This window comes from Notamacropus eugenii, chromosome 4, assembly GCF_028372415.1.
Source record: "Notamacropus eugenii isolate mMacEug1 chromosome 4, mMacEug1.pri_v2, whole genome shotgun sequence".
In the NCBI taxonomy this organism is placed as follows: domain Eukaryota; kingdom Metazoa; phylum Chordata; class Mammalia; order Diprotodontia; family Macropodidae; genus Notamacropus; species Notamacropus eugenii.
In genome coordinates this window covers 445,897,460-445,921,010 of record NC_092875.1, presented here as the reverse complement: position 1 = coordinate 445,921,010, position 23,551 = coordinate 445,897,460, and the positions used below count along the sequence as shown (strand labels likewise).

General features: G+C 35.7%; 1 protein-coding gene, 1 long non-coding RNA gene and 1 pseudogene across 32 annotated transcripts in view; 2 read left to right on the top strand and 1 right to left on the bottom strand.

The window, feature by feature from the left end:
• The window catches only part of ARB2A (ARB2 cotranscriptional regulator A), a 478,053-nt gene that overhangs the window by 15,344 nt on the left and 439,158 nt on the right, over positions 1-23,551 (bottom strand). The gene's annotated exons all lie outside the window — the stretch shown is intronic.
• LOC140501950 (uncharacterized) overlaps positions 1-23,551 on the top strand; it is a 72,321-nt gene that overhangs the window by 34,713 nt on the left and 14,057 nt on the right. Inside the window, exons 4-5 of one of the 2 annotated variants that reach the window (XR_011966444.1) lie at positions 3,768-3,808; positions 9,471-9,535. This is a non-coding gene — a long non-coding RNA (uncharacterized lncRNA). The remainder of the gene's footprint in view (positions 1-3,767; positions 3,809-9,470; positions 9,536-23,551) is intronic. The other variant, XR_011966445.1, reaches the window with a different exon arrangement.
• On the top strand, positions 18,893-19,261 carry LOC140501949 (large ribosomal subunit protein eL34-like; annotated as a pseudogene).

Here is a 23,551-nt window from a genome sequence, read left to right as displayed (position 1 = left end):
AGTCCTCAAACTTTACACCACTTATCTCCTACTCAGCTTATCTATATACCCTGCATGCCACAAGCTACACTTTCTATTCCACAGGCCCCAGTCGTGAAGTCAGTCCCTACATGGATCAGTTAGCTTTGCAAAGAGAAAAATCTAATATGCACACCTAAATTATCCAGTTAATCTCATAAAAGCATACTGTTCATAAAGAGGGAAACTAGGTTTGAGAATATAAATAGCTCAGCACATATCACCAATACTGCAAATCATGTCCTAAACAGCATAATATATTATATGTAAAAGTCAACTCCCCAAATATCCAGTTTAACTTCTTTAGCTACTTAGATTCTGTATTTTATCCCTGAATCCTTTATTTTCCTCATTTTGATCACAGGATTTGTATCTGGAAGGGGCTTTAAGAGGTATACTCTTTTCAATTTACAGATAAGGAAACTGAAGCCCCAAGTGGTGATCAAACTTGCCTGGGGTAGTACATAGTTATTAAGTAGCAAAACTAAAATTCAAATCCAGGTCTTTGAATCCAAGTCTAGTTCTCATGCCATTGCAACACTGCCTCTTTCCAAAAGTTCCCAGCTTTCTGAATCAAGCAAATGACCTAACTATTGTAAGCTGCAAGTTCCTCTTCATGGATACCTATATTCATTAGGTTGTCTGCAGAACACAGCAGTTAGTACCTCATGTGAATGGATGCTTAATAAAATGCTTTTTGATGATTATGACTGATAACACAGGCACATGAAGTTTTTTGTTTTTTTTTAAGTTGTTCAGTTGGAACCATCTCTTTGTAACTCCATTTGGGGTTTCCTGGTAAAGATACTGGAGTGGTTTGCCATTTCCTTCTCCAGCTCATTTTACAGATGAGGAAACTGAGGAAAATAGGATGAAGTGACTTGCCCAGGGCCACACAGCTAGTATCTGAGGACAGAATTGAATTTAGGAAGACTAGTCTTTCTGACTCCAGGCTTGACACTGTGACACTTAGTTACCTTTTTTTTTTTTTTGGCTGACAGTCTGTCAAGTTTTATTGTATGAGCCAAGTAGAGGGATACTATGTACAGAGGAGATAATAGAGAATCATTTTTGGTTTCTTCCTTGGACAAAGTCTTGATAAACTATTCTTTTTTAAAAAACATTAATAAATATACTTATTTTTAGTTTTCACCATTCACTTTCATAAGATTTTGAGTTCCAAATTTTCTCCCCATTGATCTACTCTTCAGATGTTCTTCCCAAAAAGAAGCATCGGGCTTCTTCAGTTTTGGACCCATTGAGCTTCAGCCTGATCATCCAGGAGCTTCTTTGGGCCTTGTCTGCCTTCAGTTTATGAATGTGCTCCACGAGGATCTGCTTATTTTTGAACATATTGCCCTTTACCTTCAAAGTATAGGCTGTGGTACACAGTCAATGTTCTTAGATTCATGGTATCTATGGAGTAGATGACACAGAATCCTCATTCTCCTCATCCAGGTTACTTTTTTCCTTCATTTTTTCCTGATTATTTTGATACACAAAGTGACCAATAACCTCAGAAATTAATATCACAATTTTAAGAAATATGCCTATTTTTTCCTTAGGCATTATGTTTGCCCCTGGCACTGATTTAATTAAACTAACCAACTAACATCTTTATTACTGTGTGAAGGCAGCATCTTTATTTTATTTTGAATCAAATATAGATGAGTCTTTGCTCTAATCTGGCCAGGGTATTTTTTTTTTGAAAAGGTATAAATGAAAGCCTAATGGAGGGAAGTCACAAGGTTAATGTTTCTAGCTCTAGGTGATCAGGCAAAGGTCTCCCTTGAACATAAGGTTTGTGTGTGACTATTCCAAAGCAATTTTTATATTACAATACCCCTCTACTTGGCTCATACAATAAAACTTGACAGACTGTCAGCCAAAAAAAAAGGTAACTAAGTGTCACAGCGTCAAGCCTGGAGTCAGAAAGACTAGTCTTCCTAAATTCAATTCTGTCCTCAGACACTAGCTGTGTGGCCCTGGGCAAGTTACTTCATCCTATTTTCCTCAGTTTCCTCATCTGTAAAATGAGCTGGAGAAGGAAATGGCAAAATGGTAAAAAGATAGTATGATAAGCTCATTATAAACCTTAACACGGAGAGTAATATTTGGTCTATAATGTAATTTAGAATTCTTACTGGTATCAATGAGCACTCAGAAAGATGAAAAGTGGTACCCCATGACCCTCAATGAAAAATTAAATGGTAAAAAACTTTATTGCATATACTTAAAAGGAAAATATAAATAAACTTAAAAGTATAGCATGATAAAAGTTGAATACATTTTAGTATGTTTTATAAACTAATTTTAAAACAAAGTTGGTTGGAATTGTGAATTTTTTGCTTAAATTTTTATATACCCTACAGTACATTACTTAAATTTATTGTAACTCCTTAAACCTAGTTACAATTGCTTATAAGTAGCAAAACCAAACCTAGAAGTTGTAGTAAGTTAGAAAAATTAGTCACTGACAACTTCAGTTCTTGCTATAGTGAACCATGCATAGGATAAAATTGTTGGAAAAAAAAATAAAGTTTCATTAAAGTCTTCAGTGTGCATGAAAATGTGGGTTTCTTTATAGCTCAAAGTATCTATGTTAAAATTTATTTTTTATGTGCTACTCTTTATTTGATCCTCACCAAATTATATATAAAGATGAAATAGAAGTATTAGGTATGAAACTTCATTGTCTTTTAACACATTAAAAGTTAGATTGGGCTAATCATAAGGCAAATGGCATTTTTCAAACTGAGGATATTTTATATTTACATAAAGCAAAAATATTTAAAAATATGAATACTCCCTTTAAAATGTGTACAACCAAAATAAAGACTGTATTAATATTCCCATGTCCTGCTCACCTTTACCTCCAGATCCATTCTTTTTCAAGAGATCTCTCATGAGAACTCTTAAGCAAAGCAGTGAGATTTTAAGTAAGCGAGATTCCTTAAGTTTAAAATCCTAGAAATATTGACAGATGCTTTATTACAGTGTCACATATGGTGACAAGTATATACAATTTAAGTGGAGGTATTTTTGCAAGCTATTCTTCCCATATTCAAAACTCAGCCTGGGAATTTAAAAAGGGCTTTGCTAATTATGCCATACATTGCAATAAAAATTTCTGTGTTAAGCCAATTTTTTTTTCTGTATCTTTTCTTACATATATCATCAGAATTCATTAATTCTATGGGACTCATTTTTTGTGGAAAATAACAACAAAATGATAACTTATGTTTACAATAGAAAGAAAAATTGAGACCCTTTTCTTTTACCTAAATATCAAGATCCAAAATTTTGCTTATTTAAAAAAATTGATGATGTCTTATAGACTAAACACCACTTAGTGTAACAGAATACAATTAGTGATATAACTCTGGTGTTTCAAACTAATATAAGAAAATCTGGCTTGAACATTTTCTGAGGATGTAAGCCAAGATTTAATGATTTAAGATTTAATGATTATTTATTTTTATTTTCATCTATTTCCATAGGTGTTTTGTTGCTATTTACCTAAAAACAACTAAAACAATGGCAAAATATAAGAATGTGGCATTCTGTCTCTAGGCTCAGTTGAAAACCAAATGGGTTGTGGAAGTGATACAAATAAAATATATTACTGTCAATTGTTTGGAGAAGGGTTGCACAGAATACTTACTTAGCCCTGGTCTTCATTTCATTTCACTTCACTTAAAAAAAAGAAAAATCTGGACAAAACCAGAAACATATTACACTTTCCACAGATTTCATGGGAAGAATGAAGCAACCATGTAACCTGGAGCAGGTAAATTCACTTATCTTTTTTGGGTCTTTGATTCTTCTGCAAAAAGAAGGGTGGGATAAGCTAACTACTGTGTCTACCCCAGCTCTAGAGACAAGGAAGAAGATACACTTCTTCATGGTGATGGACTACTGGGAAATGGTCTCATCTGAAACCCATTTCTATTATCAGGTTCCTACTGTTTTCTTCTGCTTTTGAACAAAATGCCAAAGGGAAAAGCTACAGTCTTTGTTAATTTAGATTCAAAAGTCATTTATCCATTTATTCAAAATATTCTGAATTCCAACTGTTTCTATGATTTATGTGTTTAAAAAAAAGTATAATTAAGAATTTTGATACTTTTTGGGGGGGGGGGCAAGAACTATGTCTTATTCTTAATCTGGTCTCCTACCTCCACTCCTTTATAAAAATATAAAGCCTGAAACTATAGGGGGAGAAAAATGCCTTCTTTCTACTTCAAAGTGACTAAAGTCAGGCAACACAATTTATTAGTAGGGAAAGACACAAAAAGAATGAAAAAATAGATCTTTTTACTTCTGATGTATCATATCAAAAAAGAAAAAAAAGTAACATTTGCCCAAATAGGGGGATCGAGTGAAGACTAGCACCCCATCCCTTCTAGCATTCAGACTGTGCCCATGGCACTTATCTAATTATGCCACTGATATACAGAATTTTAGAGAAAGAAAGAACCTTAGAGCTCATCAAACTTAAACTAGTTTTAAAAAGGAAACTCAAACAAGATGAAGTGACTTACCCAAGGTCACATAGTCACTGGAAGATCTGTAACAACCTTACATTTATATTCTAATAGACACACATTTCCATAGCATATCATGTACTCTCTGAAAACAAAATGAGTATTTTTGGAAAGAGCACCGAATTTGGAGTGACAAATTCTGGGGAAACCAAGGATTCTGCATTCTACCTGCTGATGTTGAAAATTTCTAGACTGAAATTTATTTAGTTTTTCATCTGGTGGGCCTGGAACACTCTATTCCACTCCTAGAGATGTGTCTGAGTTTCAATGGATCAAAATATGCTCTTGCTATCCCAAGTCTGAGCTCAGAAAGTATTTTCACTTAAAACCAAGTTCTGTACTATATACTTCAGTTACAATGTAGCTTATGTGGGCTTTTGTGGGCTCTCAGAAAAACCTGGACATTTATAATATTGTTTCCTTGGAAGAATATATTCTGTGTTTCTAACTCAGAATTACAAATAAGCTTTTGGAATGAAGTCCATTTGGGAGTTGAGAATTATCTGGGGCTTGTTTTCTAAATCTGAAACATCTTTGGCAAATTGGATTGGATGTTCTGAGGCCACAGGAAGGCCAGTTTTTGTAGTGAAAGTGTGGCTGTGATCTGGTGGGACATGTTTCAGAGAGAATGACTAGAGACAATTAAAAGGGCCAAATCAAAAAGGCAATGCATTGGGCTGAGTTTGAGGTGGGGCTTGGACTCAATGACTTCTGAGGTCCTCTTCACCTTCATAATTTGATGGTTTCATGAATCTGAGTTTAAATCTTTATTACTTGTTGTCTGTGTAATTTTGAGAAAATATCACCCCAGGTCTCAAATTCTTCACCTATAAAATGAGGGGGCTAGACTAGATGCTTTCTAAGGGCCTTTCTAGCTTTAAAGCCTACAATGCTGGATACCTCAGGTTCCCAGGAGATCATTTAGTGCATTGAAGCAGTGGATTACTAAAGACTGTAGAACCTTAGTGATCTGTGGGTTAATGAGTTTTCTAAAAGTAACCTTGTAATTTCCAGAAAGAAGCTGAAGCATTTGAATAATCTGGCTTACGGTTAGTTAGTTGATAACATTCATAGCACTGAATTATAGTGCCTAGTATTTGATGGTAAACAGCAAAGTAGAATAGACATATATTTTTCATTTCTGATTGCTAATAGAGAAATTATTTCCAGTTTTGGGATTCACTTTCTCCCCCTTCTTGCTTAAAAGTTTATTTTCAGTTTGATAAAAAGGTCAACTCTAATGAAACTCAATATTGCTACTTTCAAATAGTTCTAGTGAATGGTTTGATAGGAAAGAGGATGAAATCAATGACTGAAATGAGGTTTCCAAAATAGCTGTGGATTTTATTCATCTATGCACCTTTGCCTCTGCCTTGGAAAAGGGAGAGTTAAATGTATGTGTTAGTAGTGATGGTCTACAAATAGAGCACACAGCTGGATTGGAAGACTGAGATCTGATAACTATTTCTGGCATTCCTATCAATTTGCCTGCCATTCTGGATAAGTCATTTAACTTCTTTTTGCCTTATGTCTCCAACTGTAAAATTGAGAGTGTGATTTAACACAAAGACATATTATTAATATTTCAAATAGTTAATCCTTTGAAATACCAATATGAAATGTGCCATAAAAGCAAAAATTCATCATAAACAAACCCTTCACCTAGGAAAGCCAAAGAAAGAAAACTTTATTGCTCTAGCAATGAATTTACTCTGATGTAGTGAGTGCTGACCCAGTATTTATTAAAGTGACCTCTGGTGGTGGGAGCTAATGAACATTACTAGAAAAGGCAGGTGATGGAACACAATCCACATGACTTTTGGAAGCATGATGACTGCTAAGGGGGTTAAGTACTCTAGTTCCACAATCAAAAAGTTAATAACCTTTACACCAGCCATTTTACATCTGAATACCTCCAAAGGATGCAGGTTTTTATGACTCACTGCCTTTAGAAATGTTAGTTACAGTTTATATCCAATCTGAAGCAAAAAGACTTTTCCCTCCTCAAAATCATGGTAATCAATATAGGTCTTTGCCCATTATATTCCAGTGAGGTGCTGTGGGATGCAAGAAGGTATCTACTGACTTCACTGCAGCTCAAGCATGTAGCTTTGCAAATTCAGTCTGAAAATGAATGTTCCTAGAAGACTGTGTTGTACTAGTAAATATTTTTGGAATGTCCTGTGCTAGTTACCAGATATCAAAATCTAAATTAAATAAAAATACAATTAACTAGCATTTATGGAGTGCTTTATGACTTGCAAAGCATTTTACACGTGTCTTATCCTCACAACAACACTAATGAAGCAGGTACATTATACTCATTTTACAGTTAAGGAAACAGGCAGAGGTTAAGTGACTTGCCCAGTGTCATGCATCTGGTCAGTGTATGTGGCCAGATTTGAATTCAAGTCTCCTTGGCTCCAAGTCCAGAGCTCTATAGCTGCCTATAATCTTAGCTGCCGATAATTCTGCTGCTGAAATCACAATGGTTTTCAACTGGTTAGAAACTTTCATTTTTTCCCTGGCTTTTAAAGATTTTATATTACAAACATACAGATACAAAAAACTAGTATGATCATCCAAAGTTTCTAGGTAAATTTAAAAAACATATTTAACAATAAAATTTAATTCATAAATCTTATAGACATGACTTATGATTTAATTAAAAGACAATTTTGCACTTAAATTTTGCTCATCTTAATACATTATGACAGAATGTTCAAAACAAATGATGACAATACACCAATCCCATTACCACTATAGAATGGTTAGGTAAACTAAATAGGTTTCTGATATACTCAGGGCTTATCACATACATTCTGTGGTATCTGCCCTCGTAACATTCAAATACTCCATTTTACCAAGGGATGAATCTTGTTTAGTCATTTTGAGCTTTTCACCTCCCTTTTCTGCCCAATCCTATCCAGGACCTATCACTAAGACATTAGTCAACTTATTGACCAGCATTTTCCTACATTAATAGATGAGTAAAGTACAATATTGGTTTGAAAGGATCAATCAGATGTTGCCATGGCTTCAGGAGGAATATAAGAACTTTACTTCCATAAGGAGGCAGTTAAACTATTTCACTTAGAGGTCACTGCCCTATAAGGCCTGGTCTTGAATGCCAACTGATCCAGAGCTGACTGTGTATCAGTAAATAAGAGGATGGAAGTCTATCGAAGTCTATAATCCATGGAACGAAAGCCAGGAGTTGTCACCTTATAATGTTACATGAGTGGCATTTCACTCGCTTCAATGTCATATATGCTTTTCAATGCTATGTAAAAGGTCTGTGGGTTTTCTTTTTTAAAATTAAGTTTTACTAATACCTTTTGTTTTTATATCACAATCATTTCCAGATATAACACCTTCCAAACAATGGGCCCTTTCTTGTATCAAAGAAAAAGAATTAAGGAAAACTATCTTAAATACTTAGTCTGAAAGAATGTGAAATAATCCCTGTATACAGTATTATTAGGGCAGCTAGGTGACCAATGGATTGGGTAGGGGGAGGGGAGAGGAGGGGAAGGGGAGGGAAGTGGGGCTCACTACAGTCAGGAAGATCTTAGTTCAAAACTGACCTCAGACACTTACTAGCTGTGTGACCCTGGGTGAGTCACTTTACTCTATCTCAGTTTCCTCATCTGTAAAATGAACTGGAGAAGGAAATGCAAACCACTCCAGCATCTTTGCCAAGAAAACTCCAAAAGGGGTCACAAAGAGTCAAACATGGCTAAACAACATTATATTACTTTAGCCTGATCCTTGGCAGGGGATAGGGGAAGAAAGGGAAGGAGGGAGGGGAAGATGGAGGTGGCATAGGAAGATCATTTATCTATCTATCTATCTATCTATCTATCTATCTATCTATCTATCTATCTATCTTCTTAACTTCTTACTAAATGCTAAAGCAATTCCACATGATATATTTAATATCATAGAAGTAAATAAAAATGAACAAAGTGAGATATACCACCTCAACCCTTAAACTTTCTTAAAAATACTCTTGATGTTTTATCTTTCTGTAGGTCTTTCATGTGTCTGTATCCTCTTGCTTCCTGTGAGACAGTGACCCCATCGTAGCTGTAGAATTTATTTCTCTCAATGTCATGAATGATACTGAGGTCTCTTAACCACGCACTACTTGACTTCCAGTCTTTTCTCCTATTACTCTTTCACTCACTCTATGTTCCAATCAAATAAAGCCATCGTCTCTCAACACGCCTCCATATCTCTGGTCCTTCTGTCCCAAATGTCTAGAATCCATGGCTTCATTTTCCCTCCTCCGGGAAGTCTTTCATGACCCCCACAGGTACCTAACAAACTTATTCTTCAGACTTGCCATACCATTTTGGTTTGTAACACTCTACTTTGTAAAATGGCATACTATGTGCTGTCATTTTATCTCCCTACTAGACTTTTGAGGGCAAGGACTGTCATATAAAATTTGTATTCCTCTAGCATAGTGCTTAAATTTCTGATCTGAGTTCAATGCAAAAAAAAATTCCTTCTCTGGGAAAGACTATAAAAGCTGTATTCAGCTGTATTCTATTACAAGGCTCAGCTCCTTGTAACTGGGCTTAGCATTCTGGCCTTGGGGTTTTCCTTCTTTGGTTGTTCAGTTGTGTCCAACCGTTTGTGACCCCGTTTGGGGTTTTCTTGGCAAAGTTACTGGGGTGGTTTGCCATTTCCTTCTCCAGCTCATTTTTATAGATGAGAAAACTGAGGCCAACAGGGTGAAGTGACACAGCTGGTAAGTGAACCTGGGTCTTCCTGCCTCTAGTTCTGCCTCTTCCCCCAGCTGCCCTTTCCTTTTTACTCTGTTCTCTAAACCTAAATTTGATGTGCTGACCTCTTGACCTTGTTAGTCTCTAAACTTGCTTGTTTTCCTGGATTCAGGCACTGGCTACACTGACCAAGGATTTGCTGTCACCTTTCTTTCCTTGTCACTGTTCCATACACAGGTAAGTAATTCTGGTATCCACTTATTCCCATTTTTCCTATTTTGTCACATACTTCAGGTCACAAGTATATTTTCTAGGATTTATATACAAGGGAAAGTAATTTGCAGAATAGGAATATAAAGAATAAGGGTGAAGTTGACTGAAAGTAAATGCATTTCTGTCTAAGACAGACTTAGATGGTACCTCAACTTGATAAGGTAATCTTCAGCCTAATATCTCCATGATTCTCATGATTCTCCTGACCTGGAGCCCATTCATTAACCTTTTCTTCCTTTTGATCCCCAGAATGGTATTTTCTCTCTCTCTCTCTCTCTCTCTCTCTCTCTCTCTCTCTCTCTCTCTCTCTCTCTCTCGATGTATACATCTATATATAGATATAGATATATGATACCACATTCCAGTTTAAGATTTGATCACTCAGCTACCCTGGATTTAGCTCACTTGCTGATTCTACAATTCTAGGATCAGTCTTAGCCAATTAGGAAGCCAGTCACTTTCCTGACTATTGGCTGGATTTTTTTATGCTATACCCACATTCACACTTAATGACTAGTTAGTTATCTCTTCTATCTCAGAAAGGGGAAAAAGAAGCCGTAATGATTATAATTGAGGTCAATTACTGAGAAGAATGATTCAACCAGAAACCCCTAAAATACTCCTTTTTCCTGACATACTCAAATCACACATCTAGAAGATGTATTTATTGTAAATTTAGTGGAACTACTTCTAAGAGTGCCCCAAACTCTTGGGGACCTATTCAATGAAGTGGGGCACAATTAAAAGGCAAGGAGAGTTTCTTCAACTAAGCTGGAGTCACATACAAGGGAAGCTCTCTGCTCCACTCTCTACAATTCAATTCAACAAGCATTTTACTCAGCACCTAGTACATGTAAAGCATGAATTTAGTCTGTGACAAAAATATTCAAAAAACTACATACAGCTGATAATTTAGGAAAGTCAATATGCATTTTTAACAATAGTCTGGCTGTAAAATAGTTAAAAGAAGAAATAAAATGTTTTTTGGTTATTCATTTTTAAAAGAAAATCTAGTTATAATATTTGGCCAATACTTATTGTAAGTAGGGTCACTGATCAACTGAAAAAAAAAAGTGCACACTTCACAAAGACAAAGCTATTTACCCACACCATGTAGTTAGAGCTATTTTTCTCACAGGGGAGCTTATGGAACCAGGATATACATACACACAAATATGTGTATATACATATGTTTGTATAATTTTCCTCTGCATATCCATTTATCTATCTACATATATGTCTACCTTATAAAATATCACTTATGTTATAGCCAAATACCTGCATGGTGTTTGATCAGCCTACTGAAGGAAAAAGAATACTCTGCTAAACTGGACAGACTGAGTAGTAAGGCAGACCTAGTTCAAGTCCTAAATCTGAAGTATTTTGATTATGTGACTGTCATTTAACCTCTTGTGTCCCAAGCAATTCTCTAAGGTGGTCAGTTGTAGAAGAGGTTCCTATTTTTGTTGGCAGAAGGAATTTCCTGGGAGTGGGGGGAAGTAGTGCCCAAGTGAGACTACTTAGGCTACAAAACTCTCTCTTCTGATCATGTGGATGCAAAGTCTGTATCATTTTTTTACTCTTCAGGAAAAGATATTACTTAAAAGGACTATAGACTTTTTTAATATTTCATGAACTTGCCAATGAAAATGCCAGTTTAAGAACAATTTTAACTCAGGAGTTTGGCACTAAATTTAGAAGGATGACAAATGGTGGCCAGTTAGAAACTCACCAGTTTCTTTTATCATTCAGACTATGAATAAGGGTTATTATGTCCCAAAGGAACAGAGCTAATAGACGTATAATACTAATTTAACATTTTGAACATCTGATAAAATGTATGGCAAAACAGTAACAAAATAAGCAACAACTCTAGTATTTCCCAAGAATAAGGATTGATATATTACATAAATAGAAGTTGAGTTGAATTTAAAAACTAATTTGAAGCCAAAATATTTTGTAGTACTAAACAAACATGGTACTTGCTCCAAAACATTTTAATTATTTGTCAAATGCATCCTTAACAAATTGTTAATGGGGCTAAAGTAATCAGTTTCAATTATCTTATAGTTTGTAGAAGGGTCCTTGGGAGATTGAACTCTGATTATAACAGAGCTTCTCTTGAAAGTTGAAATATTTTTTTCATGCCTTTAAAAAAATCACTGATTCAAATGACTTTTTATATTCAGAATGGCAATAGGGTAATATAAGAGTAAATTCAAGTGTCCATCAGAGTAATTTTCCCATTAAGAAGCACTGAACTGAATTTTCTGTCACCTTTTATTAAGATTATGAGTTGTTGTCACACTTGGCATGAAAATGTTATGCTGGAGAATCTCCTGGAAACTGGTTAAATACATTTAGAAAATGTATCAATTAAATCAATTGTTTATCTTTTCAAAAAATTCTGCATGAATTTCATGCATGTGGTGAATGATGATAGTCTACTCTCCAGAATAAAGTCAAGGCAGAAATGATATTGATATTAATGCTATATTTAATATTCAATCAATTCATATAATGGATGAGACATCATTTAAACTAAAAATGTAGATAGAGGCCCTAGTCTTAAGCCTTAAGTAAGGAAGTAGAGAGGGAACATAAAGGAAAAGATGGACAGTTGTTTTTTTTTAATGACAAATGATCTTGGAAAGTTCAATATTCTCCAGTCCTCAGTCATTTTTGCATTCCATAAAGAAAAGACTTTTGGAAGTCAAATTTTAAGACCTTTTCTCTTAAAATGGTTGTCTCATGTTTTCCAAGGCAGTCCCAATTTCAAATATTCTATCCTGTTGTTTTTATAAAACATCAAAATGTCACCAAAATGTCAATATTTTAGCTAATAGTGTTAGGCAAATAGTTTTGAATCAAACCTTATGACAAAAATTGTATGTTACATTAAAATGATGGCTATGAAATGGAAGATTACAAGCTAAAGAAATATGGTGATTACTCTTAAAAAAAATTAAGTGCACATGCACTTACATATGTACAATGTATATGCACATCCAGGGAAGACTCTATGAACTCTTTCTAGTTGTGAAGTTTGTGAACTTTTCTGAACAATTCATAAATCATATATTCCCAGTATTTGGTTCAGAAAATATGGTCATCATACATACCTCTTTCCCTTATTTTTTCCTTATAATTCTCATTTCTCTGACCTTAAAATACTTTTCATTTTTTTGTAGCTCTTCCTTTTTATCTCAGCAGTCCAGGAGGGATATCCTTACTTTGGATTGCCAACTTGTACTCATACTACATAAGAAACATTGGTTCCATCTTTATCTTCTCTCTCTGATATTAATGTCTCTTCCCTTTCTCTCCTTTCCTAATACCTCTTAAAGGCATGCTCAGATTTCCACAATTCTTTTTAAATATCTCCTATAATATGACTCTACTTCTATCTTTGGAGATTTCTATCATGCCACAAACCTTCTTGTCTCATTCCAATACTATCCCCACTATCTATGTCTTTTCTCCAAACTAAATTTATCCAGTTCTTTTAACTGCCTGTCATACCTGATTCTTTAGTTCTTTCATGCTCCTAACATCTCTCTTCTGAATTGACTCCAGATTATCTAGATCATCTCTCATCTTCCAATTTATGCCTACACTATTCCAATATATTTTTTTTCTGTGTCCACTACCAGCTTTGATCCAAAGCAATATGCCCATTGATTTCATAACTTACTGAAATGATATTTTGTAAGATGAGTGATAACATTTCTGGAACAAATCTGATGACTTTGTTCTGCTTTCATTCCCCTCCTCCCCCCAGCCTTCTAGACCTTTATCTGCTATGACTGACATTGATGATGACCTTTGTCATTGACATGTTAACTGTTCCTCCCGTGCCTGATTTCTTTTTTTCTTCTTCCTAATTAATTATGCACAACTCTGAAAAATTTCTAACCCTCCATCTTTCTCTCACTACACAAGATCCCTTCATGGAAAACATTTGCTTTTATGACAAATGGGAAATAGACTGAATCTAGGATTTCATGGGTATAGAGAACTCCCAAAGTAAGGAAATTCTCTCTGCCAATGCAGGTTGGCACCTTCTCTGCGATTTATAGACTTGGAGAGTTGCCTAGAAGACTGGACCATTTAAATTATTTTCCTAGGGTCACAGAGTTTATACATGCCAGAAGCTGTCTTTGAATCCAAATACTTCCTAATTTCTAGGAGAACCCTTTATCTACCATATCCCAACTGCCCCTCTATATACTTGTCTCTAATTAATAGACTATCAGCTCTCTAATGACAGAAATTTCATATTTGCCTTTGTATCCCTAGGGCCTGTCACAGTATTTGGAACACAGAAGGTGCTAAATGATTGCTGCATCATTGCCTTCTGAAAATATAATGTATACACTATTAGTTTACTTCTTTAGTAAGGACCATTTCTACTGTTCTTCCATCTCAGCTTTTATTTTCAAAATCAAAAGCTTTTCTTTCACATAATGAAATATTTTCCTTGAAATCCTGAATGTTTCACACATTTGTGAAAGAATGATTTTGGCATTAGAAACTTTAAAACCATGGAAGTGTCTGTCAATTTGTGTAACTAAGACTGAAAGTCCCATTAACAATGGACAGCTACACTCCAGTGCTTTACTTTCATCTATAGCAGAACATGTCAGTGTCAAGGGTTTATTTTTTTAAATCCCCATTATGATTGCTAAAATATTATCTCCCTAATCATCTTAAGTTCATAATCCTGGTGTCATTTAATTTTTTTCTCTGTATTACATACTTTTAATCCTATCACCAAATTTTCCACAAAGTAGACAATTGTTCGAAATCAGATTGTTGAATGAATTAGGTTTTCACCACTCCTTCTGCTGAAGAATCACTTAATCTATAAAGTCTAAATACCTCTAGGAGGTAGTAAATGCCCAGCACTGTGTAGCAGACTAGACTAGGACTCAAGAAGGGCTGGACTGGAATCTGACCTCAGCATCTTCTATCAGTGAGCAAGTCACTTGATCTTTCTGAGTTCTCAGCTTCTTATGCAACAGGGAGATACCTACATCACGGGATTTCAGTGAGGCTGAACTGAAATAATAAATGTAAAGCAATAAATGACTATGTCACTTTACATGTGTGCATTTGTATTTATGTTCATTTCATCTGACAATATTTGACAGTAAGCCTTTGACAAGAAGGCTCTTTCTTTTTCACTGTCCATACCACTTAACATAATGTTCTTCACACATTAGACAATAAAAGTTTACTGATCAGCATCATGGATGGGAAAGAAATGGGCTATTTCCTGAGGTAATATGGAGGCACTCAGGAAGAGGTTTGACCATTATTTATCAGAGATGTTCTGGCAAGAATTCACACATTAGGTAAAGGTTGCATGAGATGACCTCTAACGTCCTTTCCAACTAGATGATTCTATATTTAATCATCTAAGAAAATGTTGACCTATCTCAACTTCACAGAAGCTATTTACTTAGGTGTCTTTCCCCTCACCATGAGAGCAGGTTGCTTTTATCACTAGTAGCAATAAGTTATTAGATTTTAAGTGCCTCATTTGCATTTCTAAGATTAGGCCAGCTTAGTAATTCAATTTTATGTCCTGATTTGTCTTTGCAAATTCCTGAAAATATTTTTAAAAAAATTTTCCTATAGAACTGAAATAATTTTCAATACAGGGTATCTCAAAAGCCTTACTGTAGTTTTAAACTTTAATAGCTTAAAACTATTTAGTAACCTATTACAGTTTAAACAGGGCTCTAAGACTTTTGGGATACACTGTTTTCTAACAGATGCTAATAAGGATGATGAGTTACTATTCAGTTAAGGGTATACATCAGAATAAAAACTCTGTTGTTACCTTCTGAAAATATAATTACAATATTTTTACTTCCTTAGTAAGAAAATTATTTAGCAGCTTTTATTTTCAAAATCCCAATTTTTTTATTTTTCCAATAATGGAATATTTTCCCATGGAATCTCAAATGTTCATGAAAGAATAACTTTGGCATCATAAATTTACTTTAAAATCTTAAAAGTATCTGTCAATTTACATAACGATGACTGAGAGTCTCTCTAACAAGCTTTCAAAATGTCTTGTCTTTATTTTTTGAAAGAAAAAGTTATCTTATTTCATGAAGGCTGGAGGTTACATTTGGAATCAGCATTTTTTTTTTATTTCTCTAAGACTATATTTCGGTTTAGCTAAGACATAATATGTAGTGACATACCAAAAAAAATCAATGAAAAATTCCTTTGGAACCATAGAGACAACAATGGTATCTGACCTGGTTAGCTCAGTTAGATGAGTATGGTGCTAATGAGACTAAGGTCATGGGTTCAATCCCTACATGGATCAGTTAGTTTTACATAGGAAACTAGGCAAAACCTCTGCTCCATAGAGAGCCCAGACTTTTAAACCCAATCAGTTATCATGCAAAGCCAATTGTATGGTACCACTCACAATAATGAAAGAGTTAAGAGAGAATGTGTCCAAGGTAGTATCAATTTATCTATACTCCTGGAAGGGTGTCACATTGACATTTTAGGTCTAGCTCTATAGAGACAGATATATTTATATAAATTTAGATACAGATAGATACAGATATTGACATAGATACATAAGCACATTTCACTTCTTGGTAACATTAGTGGTAGTAAAATTTGCAAGCCATAAAAGCATAGAAAAGGGACTGAACAACCCACTTTTTAGCTGTATTTCCATGAGAAGTAAGTAGTGCTTATAGACACACAGAGTATCTCTCTGTGTGTCCATGTATCTATATATTGTATTTTAATGTGAATTATTCTTTTAAAGAGTTCTTTTGTTTTGATTTTTTTTAAAATGTGCTAACTCTTTAGTTTTACACAAAGGCTAAACAAAACAAAACAAAACAAAGCATACAGCTACTAAGGATAAAAGGAGGAGAGAAGAAAGGCCTAGTACTGAACTCAGTAGCTTGAACTGTCATGAAATAGAAAGGATTCTGGGAAGCCTGTTCATAATGTCTTTAAAATGACTCCAATTATGTTTATATGAAGACTGCTATTATGCCATATATCATGTGATAATTCTACAAGTAATAAAATGAAGTTTTAGAATGAATTTAACCTGAAAATATTTTCAGTTTATTTGCTGGTCTCATTCTAATGTTTTCCTTGGAGGCTGTATTGTTAATGAAATGGGAAGATCTTTCTCATCCATTAACAGGCCTATTAGAGCTGCTTATGTCACATGGAAGCCTGAGTCACATGAGTTCAAAACACATGAAGCAGGAAAGGTTGAGCAGAGCTGAGAGGAAGTGAGACAGGGCAGGCAGAGCTGGGAAAGAGACAGGAAGCAAGCAGGTAGCTGTCAAAGAGGGAGTGGCTTTGCTTGAGGGAGTTAGTTTGTGGGAAGGCCGGATAATGTGTATAGACTTCTTGGTTACTATGATGGATTTGGCTTTTTCGTGTTTGAATAAATGTCTTGGTTTTGCCTTCTATGGAGAGAGTTTATTATATCTTACGATTCAAACTTGGAAATACACTGGCATATTCATAGCTGCTGCCTTGGGTATTGCCTGGGTGATACAGAGGCTTATGCTGTGGAGAGCCCTTACAGGAAAGTCCTATCAGTCCTTCAATAAATTGATTCTTTTGGATGTAGCCCAGAAAAAGAGATACTGCACATCAAATTCTGCTCAACATTGAACAACATTATAAGTAGATTGCAAGATTTAATAATTCAATTCAGCAAACAAAAAGTTCCTACTGTATGCAAGGCAATCTTATATATTCAAGTAATTCTTTGGGGAAATGAATGTTAACTTTCCACAAAGCTGTTGCTAGATTTTGTATTAGTATTGTTATACTTAAGTTTATTCTTCCTTCCCATTAGATTGTAAACTTATTGAAAACTGAATGAGGATGTAGAGATTGTATTCCCACAACCTTACATATTGTACGAGCTTAATAGATTTTTGTTGAAATTAAAAACTAAAAGATTTCATAGAATTTAATCTTAAAAGTTCATGTATATGAACATATATATTCACTTGGGAGCATAGGTATTAACAGCAAAAAAGAGGCATTCCATAGAATTTAATTTTAAAGGTTCTTGTACATGAACTTATTTATTTGGGAACACAAATACTAATGAAAGGCAAAAGAATTGGTTTAGCTGAAGACGGCAGAGAAGAAAGATATATATACTCTAGCTTTTCCCCCACAGCCTATAAAATACCTGTAAAAAATGACTCTCAACAAATTCTAGAGCAGCAGAAGCCACAGAATGACAGAGTGAAAGAGATTTCCAGTCAAAGGTAACCTGAAAGGTCCACAGGAAAGGTCTATCCCACAGGACGCTGAGCAGAGTGGAGCCCAGCCCTGGCTGCTGTGGCACTGGGAGGAATAGGACCAGAACAGGTCTCTGGGGTAGAATCCCTAGCAGGGAGGGTCTCAGATCCCTCAACCCACAAGTGCCAAAGAAAGCTTCAAAGGTCAGTGAGAGGGCTTTCCCAGATGGGCAAGAGGGGAGCAGGGTCCACCCCCCGCCCCCCTGGCATGGGCCCCAGGCAGCAGTGGAGCACTCCTCCTATGCCCCTGGGGGAATTGAGCATCTGATCTGAATCTCAGCCCTGAGGATGGTCCTGAGTGAGGAGTACTGGGACCCTGCTCTTGACAAAGGCTTCAGAAGTCAAGTAACTAGCTGGGAAAATACCCCAAAAAGAGAAAAAAAAGTAAGACCATAGAAGGTTACTTTCTTGGTGAACAGGTATTTCCTTCCATCCTTTCATATGAGGAAGAACAATGCATACTGTCAGAGGAAGTCAAGGCTTCTGCATCCAGTACCTCCATAATGAATATACAATGGGCTCAGGTCACGGAAGAGCTTGAAAAGTGAGTCAACAGCTTGCTAAAGGAGACCCAAGAAAATGCTGAAGAAAATAACACCTTTAAAAATAGGCTAATTCAACTGGCAAAAGAGGTCCAAAAAGCCAATGAGGAGAAGAAGGCTTTATGAAGCAGAATTAGCCAAATGGAAAAAGAGGTTCCAAAGCTCACTGAAGAAAATAGTTATTTAAAAATGAGAGTGGAGCTGAGGGAAGATAATTACTTTATGATAAACCAAGAAATTACCAAACAAAACCAAAAGAATGAAAAAATAGAAGATAATGTGAAATATCGCACTGGAAAAACAACTGACCTGGAAAATAGATCCAGGAGAGACAATATAAAAATTATGGGACTACCTGAAAGCCATGATCAAAAAAGAGCCTAGACATTATCTTTCATGAAATTATCAAGGAAAGTTCTTCCCTCTTCTGGTGACGGACCTGACAGAAATTAAAAATGGTTTAGTGTCTGACTTATCACCATTGGCTGTCCTACAATATAGCATCCAACAAAACTTGGCTGTCACGAACCTCAGGTAATAGAATTGTTAGCTTTATACCAAGGAAGTTGGAAAAGCACCAAAATCAGCCTATGGTGTGTGCCCAGGAAGACTTCGAGGTGTTCGTGCAGTGAGACCTGAAGTTCTTATGAGGCTATCAAAGACAAAAAAGCATGTCAGCAAGGCTTATGGTGGCTCCATGTGTGCTAAATGTGTCCGTGACAGGATCAAGCATGCTTTCCTGACTGATGAGCAGAAAATTGTTGTGAAGGTGTTGAAGGCAACAAGCACAGAGTCAAAAAAGTAAATAAAATGGATGTTTTTTAATAAAGAAAATTAAAATGTTAAAAAAAAGAAATTATCAGGGAAAACTGCCCTGATATTCTAGAACCAGAGGGCAAAATAAATATCGAAAGAATCTGCTGATCACCTCCTGAAAGAGACCCAAAAAGAGAAACTCCTAGGCATATTGTGGCCAAATTTCAGAGTTCCCAGGTCAAGGAGAAAATATTGCAAGCAGCTAGAATGAAACAATTTAAGTATTTATGGAAATATAATCAGGATAACAGGATCTGGCAGCTTCTACATTAAGGGATCAAAGGGCTTGGAATAGGATATTCTAGAAGTCAAAGGAACTGGGATTAAAACCAAGAATCACCTACTCAGAAAAACTGAGTATAATACTTCAAGGGGAAAAATGGTCATTCAATGATATAGAGGACTTTCAAGCATTCTTGATGAAAAGTCCAGAGCTGAATAGAAAATTTGACTTTCAAATACAAGAATCAAGAGAAGCATGAAAAGGTAAACAGGAAAGAGATATCATAAAGGACTTTCTAAAGCTGAACTGTTTACATTCCTACATGGAAAGATAATATTTGTAACTCTTGAGACTTTTCTCAGTATTTGGGTAGGTGAAGGGATTATACACACACACACACACACACACACACACACACACAGAGTACAGGTTGAGTTGAATCAGAAAGGATGATATCTATAAAAAATAAAATTAAGGGATGAGAGAGGAATATATTGGAAGGAGAAAGGGAGAAATGGAATGGGACAAATTATCACTCGTAAAAGAGATAAGAAAAATCTTTTTCAATGGAGGTGAAAAGGGAGGAAGTGAGAGGGGAAAAGTGATGCTTACTCTCTTCACATATGGCTTAAGGAAGAAATAACATGCTCATTAAATTTGGTATGAAAATCTATCTCACACTACAGGAAAGTAGGGGAGGAAGCAACAAGTGGGGTGAGGGGGATGACAGAAGGGAGGGCAAATGGAAGAAGGAAGTAACTAGAAGTAAACACTTTTGGGAAGGGACAAGGTCAAATGAGAGAATAGAATAAAGGGGGGACAGGGTAGGCTGGAGGGAAATATAGTTAGTCTTCCACAACATGACTGTTATGGAAGTCTTTTGCATAACTACACATATATAGCCTGTATTGAATTTCTTGCCTTCTCAGCGGGGATGGGTGGGGAGGGAGGGAGAGAGAGAAGTTGGAATTCAAAGTATTAGAAATGAATGTTGAGAATTGTTATTGCATATAAGTGGCAAATAAGAAATACAGGTAATAGGGATATAGAAATCTATCTTGCCTTACAAGAAAAGAGAGAAGATGGGGATAAGGGAAGGGTGGGGTGAGACAGAAGGGAGGGTACATGGAGCGAAAGGGTAATCAGAATGCAAGATGTTATGGGGTGGGGGAAGGGGAGACATGGGGAGAAAAATTGGAAATCAAAATTTTGTGGAAATGAATGTTATAATCTAAAAATAAATTTAAAAAAATTAATTAAAAAAAGAATCGGTTTAACTAAGACATATTATGACCCTGATTTTTTTATTATGTAATGATATACAGCAGTCAAACCTATACAAATACCCTCATCCCCCCAAAGTGGAGTATGCATATCCCCCTCAAAAAAAAAAAGTAAGCAAAATAGCAGAAAAGACCAATAATATATGGCATCTTTTGATTGGTAGTACATTTAGCCTTATACTTTTGTATTTTTTAAGAGATGAAGGTATACTTCAGCTTTAACAAGTTAATAATAACATTTTCCATCATATTAACCTAAATTGGGTAACCAATGTTATCTTCATTTATGTAATTTTAGTCTAGAGACCCTAGCTATATGATCCTGGGCAAGTCACTTCACCCTGTTTGCCTCAGTTTCCTTATCTGCAAAATGAGCTGGAGAAGAAAATGGTAAGCCACTCTAGTATCTTTATCAAGAAAACCCAAATGGGGTTCACAAAGAGTTGAACATGATTGAAAAGACTGAACAATAATAAAATGTAGTGTAATTTTGATCTTTAAAATTTGTATTTATAAATCCTTAAACAGAAAGCATCTTATTACCAGTCTTCATTCTTTTTTTTCCTGAACATTAGACAGCCAAATATAACAAGTTTAGTAAATTTTGACTACTTTTCTAATACATCAAAAAATTAAGAGCCGACAGCTTCATAATGAACAACCATTTCTGCTGTGAAAAATGGATCTTTTGGGGGAGTTCTCTTTCTTTCATACTGTAAAACATTTATCTGTAAATTTCCTGAAGTCCATGAGCCCCTTTATCTCAACATGAGTGGTCATTACCTAAAAGAAGCTTCATGTTTCAATCATGACTGAGTAATCAAGGTTATCAGTAAAAAAGGCTCAAACATCTGGGAACATCTGTTTGAGGTGTCATTACTATATGCCAGAAAGAATATGAGAAATGGCTGGTGGAGTAAGTTAGATCTCTACAATATTTATGGCTTAGAAATGAGATTTTACTTAGAAACTGAATGTGTGAGTTTTATTCTTGCCTCTGTCATTTACTACTGAGGATAACAATACTTATTACACTGCTCTACTTCATAGAATTGTTAGGATCAACTTGGACAATGTATGCATTTTATGAATGGTTAATGCTATATGTTTATGACTTGCTATAATTATATAAGAAAGAATGTTAATTATTTGGAATTGGGTGGGAGTCTTTTACTGTATTTTGATTTTCAACTTACAAACTTGGTAGGATGTGGGGTATTAAGATGGCAACCACGGCAAGATCATTGTGATCTTGCATTCCAGGAAGAAGCCATTGTAGAATCCCTGTCTGTCACAGTTTACATGGATGTGACAGAACCTGCTAAATATAATTAATCACACAAGTCTGGTTGGTAGATGCTGTTGCCACAAAGTCACAGCCCCAGCGTCCTTTAGTTTTATACCTCCCATAAAATATGTAGGACCACTAGTTTGCTACTAGGGAATTTTGTAATTATATATTCTATATACTCTTTGAGAATGTAAATGAATTGATATTGCCTGCTATAAAAATGTATATACACATACATACATATATATATATTGCCTGCTGGCCTGTCTCACAGATTCAAGATATCTCCATTTATAAAGTACTGCCTAAAATGTGCTCAGTGAATACTACTTGTTTATTATATGTTTGGCTTTTAGACAAAAGACTGGCTCAGAAAAGTTGTCAGGAATTTTGGTCATGAACAAGTTTAGTGACAGGTTTGTTTTGACATCAAAACCCTCAAGAGAAAAATATCCCCTGTGTAGAGGCTAGGGCCCTGGGCTTTGGGAAATTTACAAATGAATGTCTTGTAGAGGGCAGTCAAGATTATGAGAGTAGACCCCTGTCTCCATGAGAACAGATCCAATATATCTACAAAATCATTAATGGATTCAATCAGACGACTCCTTCTTCCTTCCTTTACATCTTCAATTAAATACAAAACTTAAAGGTCTCAGAACATACCTGCAATAGTAGGTAACATGTAGCACCTCTGCTTTCCTACCATTCATTGACCTAGAACCCCTGAAAAATGAGGAAAACTGGGGAACTATCAAAGATATACATTATAGATGGGATATTTCCTGTATAATGGGGAGAAAATGCAAAGCAATCTTTGCTGCCCACTCCAATGAGTTGACTTGACATTGAAGCTGGATAGATAACCAATAAAAAAAATCTTAAAAGCTTTCTACATCCTTATTGCTGTTGAGGGTACCACCATACTCCTGGTCCCCCAAGCTCATAATCTAAGTGTCATCCTTGACTCTCCCTCTCACCCCACCCTCCCATATACAATCAGTTGCCAAAGTCTTCAATTTCACCCTTGTAACATGTTTCTCACGTCACCTTCTTTTCTCTGATTACTGCTACCATCCTGGTGCAAGACTTCCTCATTTCACACCTGGACTACTGCAATAGCCTGCCCGTTGGTCTGCCTGCCACAAGTCTCTCCTCACTCCATTCTATCCTCCACTCAGCCATCAAAGTGATTATCCTAAATATTAGGTCTGGCCATGTTACCCTTCCCCCAGTCCCAGCATTTGCCTACTCAGTAAACTTCAGTGGCTCCTGATCACCTCCAGAATCAAGTATAACATCTCCAGTTTGGCATCAAAAGGTCTTCATTATCATCCCCTCATTTCTACCCTTCCAGAGTTCTTATACCTCCATGTTTCCCATACACTCTTCCATCTAGTGACAGTGGTCTCCTTGGTGTTTCTCACATAAGCCGCAATCTCCCAACTCTGGGCATTTTTGAAGCCTGTCTCCCATGCATAGAATACTCTCCCTCCTCATCTCT